Source organism: Corvus brachyrhynchos, unplaced genomic scaffold, assembly GCF_000691975.1.
Source record: "Corvus brachyrhynchos isolate BGI_N302 unplaced genomic scaffold, ASM69197v1 scaffold449, whole genome shotgun sequence".
Lineage (NCBI taxonomy): Eukaryota > Metazoa > Chordata > Aves > Passeriformes > Corvidae > Corvus > Corvus brachyrhynchos.
Genome location: NW_008240049.1, coordinates 220,262 through 233,806, shown reverse-complemented (window position 1 = coordinate 233,806; position 13,545 = coordinate 220,262). Strand labels below are relative to the sequence as shown.

At 41.3% G+C, this 13,545-nt stretch overlaps 1 long non-coding RNA gene across 1 annotated transcript; it reads left to right on the top strand.

The window, feature by feature from the left end:
* The first annotated feature begins 228 nt into the window (after positions 1-228).
* On the top strand, positions 229-9,375 carry LOC108449179. Its single transcript, XR_001865316.1, has 4 exons — positions 229-685; positions 1,281-1,403; positions 4,870-4,989; positions 9,107-9,375. It is a non-coding gene; the product is annotated as an uncharacterized LOC108449179 (long non-coding RNA).
* Positions 9,376-13,545: the final 4,170 nt, after the last annotated feature.

Below are 13,545 nucleotides of genomic sequence, written 5' to 3'. Positions count from 1 at the left end.
AAAATTTATCTAATGTTTAAACATGCTCTGGCATGGGAAGCATACAGTGATTCACCAACCCCGCTGCTAAACCTGCCCCTAAGCCTGTCCATGTCTGTCTTTTTCCCAGTGCACGCTGGGTTTCTGACATGCTTCCCTCCTTCTGTTTCTTTGGGTGACTTAGTGTCAGCCCCTAGAGCATGTGATTAAGAGCATTTTCCTCTCCCAGCAGGTGCTGACACGGTTGCAGGGGTTGCCTCCTGGGAAGCTTCAGGGCAGCACGCAGCGGTGAGGGAAAAGCACTTTTCCACCGAAGACGCAAAGCCAGCTCTTACTGTGCAACAGGAGAGGGCTACAGCTCCACTCAGCTCAAACTGTGGGTCTCAGCCCTTCTCCTGATGCAGCCAGGGAAAACTAGGAGCCGGGGAGGCAACTGCTTCCCCACTTTCCCTCTGGCTGCGCACACACCTAACTTGGCTGCGATTGCTCTTTTTGGGTGCTGGCACTGCTCCTCCTCCTGGTAGGAATCCAAGCGTACGCTGCTCGCTGAAGCCATCCCTTCTCTCCCAGCTCCTATTCTCAGCTCAGGTGCTGCTGCTTGGGCGTTTCACCAGCCCACCAGGAGGTGGGAGGAAGATGATGGTGAGGAAGCTGAGTTACACTGGCTCCATGGAAAGCCCTGCTGAGGGTGCTCTGCAGAAGGCAGGTAGGGGCTCAAGTGCCTTGGAGCGCATTTAATGCTTCAAGGCGTGAAGGATAACCAAACATCCCATTGAATTCCCTTGGGAGAGGGAAGGAGCATCTGCAGCCCTGAGGGGTTGTGTTTTGGGATCACACAAAGTGCACAAAGCTGTGCAGCAGCCTTCTGCCGTGGGAGGAACTCACCCTGTGTTTGTGCTGTGGGTCAGCTGGCAGCTCTACCCTTGTTGTCCATCTTCGGAGATTTCCCTTCACAACAGGGTAGCTCAGTGAACTTGAAGCAATGCTCACCCAACCATCGGGAGCAACTTTCAGTGGGTTTGCCACCCCAACTGCTCGTGTGCAAGAAGAGCACTTGGTACAGCTGGGGGCTCGCTGCTGAGAATCAGCAAAGCCATGAGCAGAGGGCTCAGGAGAGCAAGGAAACAGCTCTGCAGCCTTCCAGATGTGATCCTTCTCCCTCTGCCTCAGGGCAGCACCCAGACATTCCCAAAGCACTGGATAGCTTTTAGTGCTGTTTAAATCACTTTCAAAATGAATGCAGTGAAGGAAATGAGGCTGCTACTACTAAATGTTTTGAAAACTTTCTCTTTTTATCTGAGGTGCGTGCAGCAGCAGAAGGATGTCCCCGTGCTGTCTGATGCCCTTCACCATCACGTGCTTGTGGATGTAGTCTGGGTCTTCAACTGTTTTCAAAGACAGCTACTGAATCAGGAGGACTGAAGGTGAGAAGGTTTAAGGTGAAAAAAACAGGATAAATTTATCACCAATTTTCAGAAAGATCAAGACCCTCCTCCCCCTCCAAAAAACCCCAAACCAAATCAACTTGCTAATGCTTTACAGGACACTACTCTGTTTCATGACTAATGCTAAAATTCAAGGTCTGTGGTCATGCAGGGTTTGAGTCCTGTCAAGGCCAAACTCTTGTCAAACACGAAACCTTCCAACACCCCTGATCAAAGCTGTACTGGTGTCCCAGTCAGTCCCAGCCAGTGCAAACTGGTGCTTGCTTTGGTGGCTTGTTTGGTTTCTTCTTTGATTTCTGAATCTTTGCTTAAAACTTCCATGTCTCCCACTTGGATGTTCAGAGCAGCCCTGTGAGATGATGGGGAAAAAAAGCCCCCAAGTGTTGAAATGGCACAGTGACACTTCTCAGAGTGTTTCTGGCTTTGACGGGCAGCATGTGCACCCCTGGTGTGATCACAAGTGGAGCAGTTTCACGTGTCTGTGGGTGTGGGTGAAGTGCAAATTGTGGCTTCCTGTTCACCCCCAGGGTCACTGAGATTTTTTTTCACTGCAAAAACTGTTTGCTGTCCTCGAAATGAAAGTGGATGCCTGCTACCTGTTTCTCACAGGGCTCAGTGTGTTTAATATAAACAAAAGTAGTCATGTTCATTCTTCAGACAGTGGCAGAACTACTAATGATGCACTGGGGATCGGGTAACTTTGAGCTGTTTTTTCTGCTGTGGTTCAGTCCCGTGATCTTTCTCTGAGCTTTAGCAGAGGTTGTGGCAGACTCAAGTTTGTCATCCTGACAGTGTTACAGGAAATAAAGAGAGAAAAACTACAGAGAGATGGGGTAGCTGGTGACGTCTTTGGATTTGTAAATCTCTAAATATTTAAAAAAAACCCCAATCTGTTTCTAATTCTTTCAGAACTCTCAGCTGGATGCACTCACTATTTGAACTAATATAAATGCCAACTTGGCAAAATGAAGAATGATATAAATCTGTAGAGATGACCTAAGCAATACAATTTAAATGAAAACCTACCCTTTCCTTCTTTTTCTTTTTTTTTTTTTTTCTGATCAGTTATTTGCTGTCCACTTGGATGTACAACATTTGATGCAAATAACTTTTGACAGAACTGGCAAAAAGAACAATGAATCTTTCCAACTCCAGATGCCAGAGAGCCTGATCCAGTGCTTAGTGAAGTCATTTGGAGTCTTTAGGTTGACTTCAAGAGACGTTGGAGAATCGTCTTAATGTTCATTTTCTCTTAAGTAGCATTCGTGGGCAGTGCAAAATGTCACTGGGTGGGTTCAAAAGATACTGTAGAACTATGTAAATATTTCTGTTATTAATTGTGTTTTCTCTCTTTCCTTCCCACACCTTCTTTCTTGTCCAAAACTGTAGTTTCCCAGTAATAACATTCATGATATTGGATGAAGCTGAGGGAAGGATTTGTGAGTGGATGAAGTTTCATCAGGAAGATAAAATGTTTCCTTTGATAATTCCATGATAAAACTCTTCAGGTTTACAGGAAGATTTTGTTACAGGAAATAAAGTGGGGTTTTTAACTTCTAAGAAAGTGAGGCTAGATTTGCCAAATGTAATTTTTTATTTCCTGGAATTTAACAAAATGTTTATTAGGTAAAGAATGTTTTTTGGCAAGAATTCATTTCAAGGAAAGATTTTTTTTTTTAATTTGTTTTTTTTAATTTGGATCAAGCTGATCTTTGGTTTTCTGCTCTTTTTTACTTTGGACACTGAACTAGAAAGGAAACTCTTAATAGAACACAATTTTTTAATGCTCTTTGAGCAGAGGAAAATGAATTTTGGGGGGAAAAAAACTTTTAAAAAATAGCTTGGTCCTCAATATAATTTTTAAAAATAAAACATAATTTTTTAAATACTTCAGTGTAGGGATGAATTACTTTGACAGACAACCAAATTGGTTCTTGGAAGTTTTATATGAGAGTGCCTCATGGGATTTGTGCCTGGGTTGCTCCATCCTTCCATTTTTCTCTTCTTGACTGAGCTGTGCATCCCATTGTGCTCCACAGACCCCATCACTTTCAGGCCACCTTTTCACTTTTTTATACAGGCATCTCTTCCTCTAGGAATGTTTTTGGCCTCATTTCTGTGAAATTCTGGCTCTCTTTGTTGGGTGCAGAAGCAGAAATGACCACGTGGCCAGCTGACCTCAGGAAGGACTGGAAAAGGATGGAAACCTGCTGGAATGATCGGGCACCAAATGCATCCCATCCTTGAAACAATTCAAAATCATCAATATATTTATTAAAATGGAGGCTGACTTGAGTGTCCTTCTCATAAAAGGAAACAAAAGGCTAAATTAACATGTGAATTATGCTCAAGGTATTTACCTTCCACACTGTGCTCGGACAAGATACAAGGTTAGTTCAGAAGCTGAGTTTGGTATTTCACTTCCAAGTGCTACCAAGCCTCACTGTGTTTTGCTTGAGGTCTGACATATATAGGTTTTGCAGGCATGATTTTAGGACATGCAGTTTGCCAGTTCTCAGGGAAGACTTGTGCCTCCGAATAAAAGTCGAACGTAGGTGAGGACATTTTGCTTCTCTCAAACAAGCAGTACTTGACGTGTTATGATGACTTTAACATCTGTTTTTACAGCAGAATGTTGATGGCAACAAGAGAAAAATTATGGTCCATGACCTGCTGAGTATTCTGGAGTTTTGTCAGTCTCAAAATTATCCTTTATTTACTTATTTATGGCTAATTGCAGAAGAATTTTATAATAAGGTTATTTTTTTTTTTTTTTTACCTGAAAAGTCTGGCTTTTAAAGCTCAGTTAGCCACAAGTCAGAGTCTTTCATCTTTAAATTTACAGATGGCTTTTTATGTTCAGATTAGCTCTGAAGCTGGTTTTTGTTTTCTTTTGGTTTGGTTTGGATGGGTTTTTTTCATTTTACTCTAATTTTCTGGATGATTCAGAATCCTGGTGCCTATATGAATTTGTTGTCTTGAACTCAGTGTTAGAGGGAAGACAAATTTCTAAACATTGTGAAATTACACATTAATGAAGAATACTGATCATGTCACCTTTTCTTATGAGGAAAATGGAAAAGAAAAATCAGTTCTGTAACACTGACTGATATTTTTTGTGTCTTCCTGGGAGTCCAAAAGCTGTAAAATGGGTCACTGAAAAATGCATACTGTATATCAGAGAAGCAGAGAAGGGGTTTACTACCAGCTCCATGGGAAGTCATACCCCAGCAATGCTGAAGAACTGGATTAGGCCGTACCCCGTAAAGATTTCTTTTCCCTCAGAAGAAAATTTTCCCCACAGAATAATCTTCTGTGTTCAAAACACCAGTTAACTTTTAGGTAGAAACAGGAAAAATGATATTTTTTCTTCCTAATCATGTGGCCTGAAAAAAGAGGGGGAGGAGGTAGAAGAGAGTCCTCTTTGTGTATTTAATTTTTGCAGGGTTTTCATGGGATTTGGGAATGAACTGAAGCCTGGAGGCTCTAACTGTGCTTCACACTGTGATTAGAATTAGGTGGGAGAGGATCATCTCTTCAGCATGAAGAATGGAGATGAAAGCAAGTATGTTTTCATTTTTTCCTTGCAACATATTTTTTGCTAACCAAATCACTCCCTATCTTCATTTTAAAAAATGTAAATATATTTATGAAAATATCTTCTGTTTAAAAAAGAAAAAAAAAAAAAAAGCTGTCTCCCATCAGGGAAACTATTCAGAAGAAGTTTGACTAGTTCTATTTATAGCGTGGTTAAATTCTTTGAGATAAATTTCAAACTGACCTAGTCAGAAGGAGAGAGGCTCTCAGCTCATTCCTGAGCCACATTTTGCTGTTCATTGATAACATTTATAAAATTCATAGTTTCATTAGTAAATAAGGTACTAAATGAAGCAGTTCCTAAAAGCCTGAAATAAATGCATGTATTAATTCTGGAAATGGTTTACACCTAAAAGTATTTTATGATGCTTATTGTTTCTTGTAGCAAACCCTCATATAGGCAAACAAACAAACAAAAAAACAACTATCTTATGTATTTTAGTTTTATTCCAAGTTGATATTGGAATTTCAGGCAATTTTATATATTTAAGTATATTTATATAAACATATATGTACATGTGTGTGTTTTTTTTTTAAAAAATATTAATCTAGTAGAAAATGGTGGCAAGATATCAGCCTAAATGTGAGATTTTTGGAATAGCAAGCCAGGTGTTTCTGTATATTTCTATCCATAACCATGTATAAGAGAGATTGATTGCAGCGAGGAAACACATTGTACTTTCAATTTTACAGGGCTTATGTAAAATATGAGTGAAAAGGCATTTTTAAAGTTATGAAAGCTATTTTGCCTGCATCTTATCAAAGCAAAGGGAATGGTAACATCCAAAGAAACATGTGTAAATGCTTCCACAACATTCATTTCAATTGTCATGCAATGAAATAACTCTTCCACAACAGCATTTGCTGTCCATGCCAACATACTGCAATTCAAGGGAAAAGATTTATAATCCCTCAGGTATTCTGTTTTAACTAAGTGCTATGCAGAGCTCATTTTATGGCCTAATATTCTGAGTTAAACTTGGATAAGCACCTTTTCTTTGCTTTCCTCTTTAGCATTACGGGCTCGACACTCAGCTTGTTGGGTTCAGGCCTCTTCAGACCCAGCACCTGGCTCAGAGCCATTCCCCAGTGCAAACCAGAATAGCAACAGGGCTGCTTTATCTGGTGCCAGCTGGAAGGACTCCTGCAGGACAGCACTGGCTTCTCAACATGCAGCTCATCCAGCCACAGCTCCGCTTCCTTCAGGGTCTCCTCTTCTCCCGGGGCAGCTCCTCTTCTCCTCCCCGTGCTCACCAGCATGGCAGAAAGTGACAATTCAGGCAGCTGTGAACCCAGGTGTCACCTCCAGTGTGCTTCAGAGGGATGTTGGTGCCAGGTATTGATCAGGCACTGGGTTTCCCATGGTGTGCACTGCAAAAATTCCCTCTCTCCTGGAGGCAGAGGCCAGGGAGCGCAACTGCTTGTGGCACGCAGGAGAATTGTGCTCTTATCTCAGCATCGCGGAGCCTCAGTTTCCATTTTGCTCTCCATTGCAGCGAGTTGCTGCTGCTTCTGCTGCTGCTAATCTTTTAATGAAACACCAAGGTTCATAATTCCTCAGGCAATATGGAAGCTGAGCAAGGTGCAGATCAGATCTTACAGATGTGTTTCTTTTTGCATGCTGTGGGCCCCTGAACAATTTTAAACATCATGTGGTGTTATACCTTTTTTTTTTTTTTTTTCCCCCTGGATGAATTTAATTTAATTTTTGTGTGCACTTTTGTGAAAATCCCAACGCTGTAAAATTTTGGCTGAAGTCTTCAGAGTTGGAGATATTAGTGGGGTGCCTCGCAGGAACTGCAGTAGGGCCAGAGTACGCAGTTAAACTGCATCTCTGAAAACAGACACTCTTTGCTTTAGCTTTCTTTCCTTCTGTGTAAATCTTAGGTGCAAACAGGCACCTTCCTCGTGAGATCAGTGAAGTTAGGTCAGTTTCCAGCTTTAGGCCCATCTGACAACTTGCTCCCTACTCTTTTCCAGTTCTGTGAGGACAGTTAATTTCTTCTAACAGGAACCTGAGCCTAACAGCAAGGAGCAAATAATTTGGTTGTTTATTTGCTGAATGAAAGGCTTTGGGCAGTAACTTAGCAATCAAATTTCTCTGCAGCAATAGTTTCACCTCTTACTCCTCTCGAGTGGAGCAGTTACCCACATGTTGTTTTTCTGATCTAAACTTTAATGAGAATGTCTGACTTCAGCAATGAATCAGTACTTACCAGTGGGTCCACAAGGCTTTTTCATTGTATTTTTTCATGCATTTCTATTATAATGTTGCAAATTATGGGTTGCTTAAATATGTTGTGACTTGTTGTGATGTCCCAGTAGTCTCTGTTCCACAGCATAATTATGAAGGCACCAGAAAACTACATGGCCAGGAATGTCAGAGGGCCTTCCCAGGCTTAATTGTGCTTGCATCCTCCTGGTTATGCTTGGCAAAGGGCAAACAAGTACACCAGCACAGTCCTTATCACTTCTCTTTTCTGCAATTCCTTTGTTTTCCTGTGCACACATTCCTCCTTCTTGTTTTCTCTTTCACTGACCACATACACCATCCCTGCAATTTTTACTGGCTGCAGAGAGAAAATCATATGGTTCCGATTTTGGCAAAATATTGCTCTACTTAAAAGCATTCTGAAAATGCTAGATGGGGGAGGGATGGATGCGAAATCCAAATGGCATTTTGAAAAACTTAAGTAATTTGTGTCAGTGAAACAGCTGGGCAGGTCAATAATGGTAAAGCAAAAAGCTGCTGTTGGAAGGAGTGAAATATCAGAATAATTTTTGCCATTTTTTCGTTAGTTTCTACTATGCTGATAAAGAAGATGGGTTAGTACACAATGACAATTCAGCATTTCTGGGTATAACAGGTCTTTTGCTTTCTTTTGACCCTACTGTGAGGCTGAGATTACATTTCAGTGTGGGAAGGACACATTTATAGCAAAACAAGCACCATAGGATGACTGTATTCTTAAAAGCAGACTGTTATGTCCACATGTAAATAGGGTCATAGCTGTCTTTACATGACGATGGACTTCATTACAGAAATAAGTTTTCTCTTTCCTTTAATGTACAGGGAAGTAGCTGGGCCAGTAATTAAAATAATTTATTTACCTGCAGAACAGGTACATCGTGCCATTAACTAGTAAACGTGTTTCAGTTGCCTTGAAAATACCGTCCTGACCTCCCAAGGAGCTCTTGGAAGGGTCATAAAGACTCAGATTTAAATGGATTTCAGTTTCAAACCCTCATCTTACGGGCAGCACCCGCTCTGTTTTTTAGAAAAGAATACAAAAACAGGTTCCAGAGCTGCAACATTCATGTGGAGCCTATTGTGACACGTAAAAATGTGTGGTTGGATTTCTAAAGATATTTTGCCCCAGCCACCCTTAGGCATTGGGTAGGAGACCTGAAGAGGTGTCTTCACATGACTACAAGTGCAGTAGGATTTCCCTGCTGGATGGTTGAACACGATAGTTGATTCATCCCAACAAGCACAGAAAAAATACTTTACAGCCAGCAGGGTGAAAGAGAAAGGACACCCAGCTCCTCCTTGGATGTTCACTGCAGGGCATCCTGAATCTCTGGCCTTGGGTCCAACACTGCAATTATCCTCTGTGCCTAATGCCTGAGTGGAGAGATTATTTGTCTGCAGTGCTCAGATGGGCAGATCTGTCCTTTGCAGGTGCAAAACAGCCCCGAGGAAGTCTAGTAATACCATTTGGGTGGTCAGGTAAACAACAGCAGCAACAGTTTCAGATTTCCTTCCACCAGGAGAAACCATGGTGACAGTGAGACCGGACCCCCCTCTTATGAAGAGGCTGGAATTCAGTTGTTCCATCTCTTTTTGGGTTGCTGATGGTGAGGTAGTTGCACCACCACCTGTGGGAAGGTTGTTATGGGGTTGCCAGCAAGGCTAGCAGGCCAGCTGCTGAAGAAGGGTTTTCCAGCAGGTGTGGACCTTTCTTAGCCTTCTTTTCAAAGAGTGTTAGGATTGCAGCTGTGCCCCAGCCACTTTGAAACCCTAGGCATCTTTTCCACTTCATTTAGAAAGAAGAAAGACTTATTTTTCTCACTCTTGCTTTAAGGTGGCTCTCACGATCTATTCCTTATTTGGTTGTGAGAGAGAAGCTGTGAAGGAGAACCTCAGGAAGTTCAAGTCCAAGCGCAAAATGCTGCACCTGGATGAGGGAAATCCCAGACGTGAGAGTGTGAGAAGAAATCATTGAGAGCAGCCCTGCGGAGAAGGACTTAGGGGTTCTTCTGGTGGATATAAAGGTGGACATGGGCCAAAGAGCTGCAGCCCCTCTGCCATGAAAACAGGCTGAGACTGTTGGGAGAAGAGAAGGCTTTGGGGAGACCTCATTGCGGCCTTCCAGTACCTGAAGGGGGCTTATAAAGAGGAGGGAGAAGGACGTTTCACCAGGTAGATAGTGACAGGACAAGGTAAAATGATTTTAAATCAAAAGAAGTTTAGATTAGATGTTAAGGAAGAGTTTTTTTACCGTGAGGGTGGTGAAGCACTGGAAGATTGCCCAGAGAAGCTGGGGATGCCCCATCCCTGGAAGTGTTCCATGTGAGTTTGGATGGGGCTCTGAGCAACCTGGTGTAGTGGAAGGTGTCCCTGCCCATGGCAAAAGATGATCTTTAGGATTGCTTCCAACCCAAACCATCCTATGATAGTGTAATTCATTTCACTCTAACGCCCATGAGCAAAGTAGATGGCAGATACACATTACCAACGTCTGGTTTTGGTCTAATTAAGCAGAATTAAGATTAAAATTTCAAACCCTCAGCCCTTTAGTGAAATTTTTACTTTTAAATGCAATGTTTATTTTTAAATTTAGATGTGGGGCCTACAAGGTGTCTGAAGAGTGGTTTGTTTTCACCTGCCTCCATGTGAGTACAAAACCTGTGCAGCAGAAAGTGAGGCCAAAGGCATCTAGGAGGCTGCAGAAACACAGCTTTAAATGATCTCTTCTTATCCTTCTGTGTTCGGGAGAAATTACTCAATGGCCTCAAAGGTATGTCAGCGTAAGTGAGTGACAAACATACCTGCAGACACCATCATTACATTTGATGGTAGTTACACCAATGAGCATTCTCTGAAGAATGCAAAGGATTAGTGGCAGCACTGAGTGCTTCCAGAAAGACAAGTACACATCAGGGGAGCTTTCATCACAGCGCAGATTAAAGAAAGATCTCATTGCTTCTTGTTAATTGTTTTTCCACAACAAACAATGTCGTATTCAGAAGGGCTGTTGCAGTCCATTTTCTGCATTTGCATGCATGCCATGATCCTGAGGAAAGCAAAACACCTCTTAAAATTAATCATCGTTTACTGATATTTCATAAAATTAAATGAAAGCGGATTAAGTGGTGGAAGGGAAGCTACTTAAAGATTTGCTGCGACTGCTATGACTGTGGAGACTGAACTGTGAGCATCATATCCCACATCTTCTCCCTTCCTGTTGAGCCATGAAATACCCTTAGCTAGTGCAAGTCAAAAACAGCTCTTTCAGCCTGTCTGAAACTTCCACTGCCATTTCAAGACTTCCAACATGACCTTTCCAGAAATGGGTGAGAGCTGAACGAGCCAAGTGCAAGTCCACTATGTGAAATACTGAAATACCCAGGCAGCAAACATACCTGGTTAGCTTTCCCTGCACAAAGAAAACTATTTTTGAGACAGCCCCAGAATTTGCAAGGGAGAAAGCTGGTTTGTTTACTTACAATTTTCCACATTAATTCAGTGATGAGGGCCACAGTTCTTCTTCTCCTGGTCTCCACATCATAGCATGTGTGTCCTCCATCCCAGTCCCCCACTGCGAGGGGCTGTGACAGGTCTGTAGCTGTCACAGGTCCACATGCTCCCTTTACCCTCAGCTGGACATCTGAAACCCAAATACAACACCCACTGGAACCCACTCAGCACACTGCTGAGCAAGCTATGACAATTGTAAAGTCTTTAGAACTTGTCTCTCAGGTGACCACACCAGGCTGTCCTCACTGGGGAGATAACATCATAGCGGTTCTTAGTTGTGACTAACAAGTGAAAAAAGGTTACTTCTTCTTCAGGTTTTGTTTGGTTACTGGGTTTTGGGATGTCTTATTCTTGCTTCAGATTCCAGAACATGAAATGAGGTCAGAAAAGGCAAGGAAAAATTTTCAAGAAAATTAGTGCAGTCTAAATGAATGTAAAGGTTAACAACATCACAGTAGCTTGACAAATTGCATGGTTATTCATTAAAAACATTGTTTTCCATTTCTAATTGAGGTAGGATGTTCAGTTTGATTCCAATAATATTTGAAGCTGTGGGGAGATGGTAAATCAAGTCTGAATTTTCACCTGGATGCTAACTTCATCACAAAGAATTGTGAATTTGATCTGCTACATATGCCATGGTAGTGTTTTTAAGGCTGTGTGATCTCCTTTACTTCACAATGTCATTCCAGAAACCAGAATGTGACTCAGGTCTTTTCAGGGTTTGCTAACCCACAAAGTAGGGTTCAGTACTTACTTTTCTGCCCTTTAGCTTTTGTGGAAACAATGCAGAATTCATCAGATGTGATTTTCCACTACTGCACATTCAGTACCACCAGTTGCACCTGTGAAAAACAGGCATAAAATCCTAGAACTGTGGAGTTAAAGTCACTTCACAACAGTTGAAATTACTGGTGTTGCTCTGAGGCCAGAAAACTAATTTTGGAAAAAAATTTTCAGTTTTTAAAGTGTGTTTTCTGCAACACCGTAAAGCTTCAGAAATTCTCAGAAGTGGTTGAGAATTGGGGCTTAACATTTGGACGTCAGGCACAGAGAAGCAGCAGCCCTGAAGTACAACTGCAAGTACCTTGAACAAGATTTCCTTTGCTACTTTAGGTCGAACAGGGAGTGAAGGGCAGGATGTACAAAAACTCTTTTGACAGTGTCCTGTGATACTGATGGCTCTGGTTTGGGCAGGTATCAATAACAGTGTGCTCATATGAACACAGACAAACAAACAAAAAAGAGAGAAAATTACATGGAGGAGCAATGCATTCTCCCACTGCACCCAGAAAAGCATAAAAACAAATGGCCACTCATCCTGTGGTATAGCAGCATACCTCTGAGTGATTAATGATTTTTTTTCCATGTAACAACCAGAATAAAATAGTTGGGAGGTTCTGGCTTGCCTTGACTCACAGCTGAATATGATTTTTTTTTTGGCGAAACAACAAAAAATGTTTTGTGTTGACTCAAAACATTACATCAAACTGAAATGGGTCCTCCCCACTCCGTTTCTCCCGCACTGTAATAAAATGATGAGACTAATTTGAAATGCGTCTTGTTTATTAAGATACTAAACCCAAAGTGTGCCTGGCTGTGAAAAAAAACCCCTCAGTGTTAGACACAAAACATAAAATTAAATTTTATGCATCTGAGGTCCAAGCCAAGTGACTGGGCAAGTTTCAATAGCACTCATCAACTGAATTTTAAAGTAGTGTAACAAATATGAAGCATCACAGAGAAGTTACTTTTATTACCCCCTCAATTTCTCTATTAAAACAATAAAACTAATAAGAAAAACATAATAATAAAGCTTGGAAGGACTTGATTTAGAAGGGTGGAAGCAGAGTGAGTGTTCTACTAAGTCATACAACCACATTCTCTGCCCTCTGCAGAGACACAGAGAGACATTGGTCAAAACTCTCTTTATTTTTTAAAGCATAAAAACCCCAGAAAGTTCCTTTAATGTATATATTAACCACCTTGCTGTGGAAAAAAATAAAACCCACCTGGCATTTGCTCTTCTGTGTAAGATTGTTAATATTAATGTCACCTAATCCATTAGAGTCAACAGTGCTGTGGGGACTTCAGAGGCTGGTGGTGGTTGGGTCCTTTCCAGGTTAGAGGCACAAAATAATTTAATTTTTCAGGTCCAAAAAAAATGCTTTTCCTAGCCAAGGTGAAGGAGAAATACATTTGTGAGGGGGGAACACTACATGGTGGTAGACAGGAAGGAAAGACACAAAGTCAAAAAATCACTTCAACTTCTGGCTGCTCCCATTCCAGTGCCAGTTTAAGCTCTTGCACTGATGGCCATGGTTGCAGGACTGGATAATATCTGTGGACCAATGACAGTCTTTGCAGAGGCACTGAGAAAGGGAAACCTTGCTGTACCAAAAATGACAAGGATAACTACACCTAAGAAAAATATTTCTTATTCTTAAAGCAAAGGAATACACTTATTTTTTTTCTATTTCATTAAGAACTTTGAATTTCTCAGGTGACTGGATTACTGCTGCTTAAATTTATTCTGTCTCATTCGAAAATGCATTGATTGACCTTTATTTAATAAAAAAAAGACCTTTGACTCTTGCCTAGCTTTTATGTAAAATACAAGCATTTTTTCATTTTTTTTCTACTATTAATTCTATATGTGAGTGTCACCTACAGAGGAAAAAAGTCAAGTTTAAAAATATAAATAAGCCAAATGCCCAATTTTAGATGATTTCTAATGCTATTTTAGACACCATGTCCAGATAT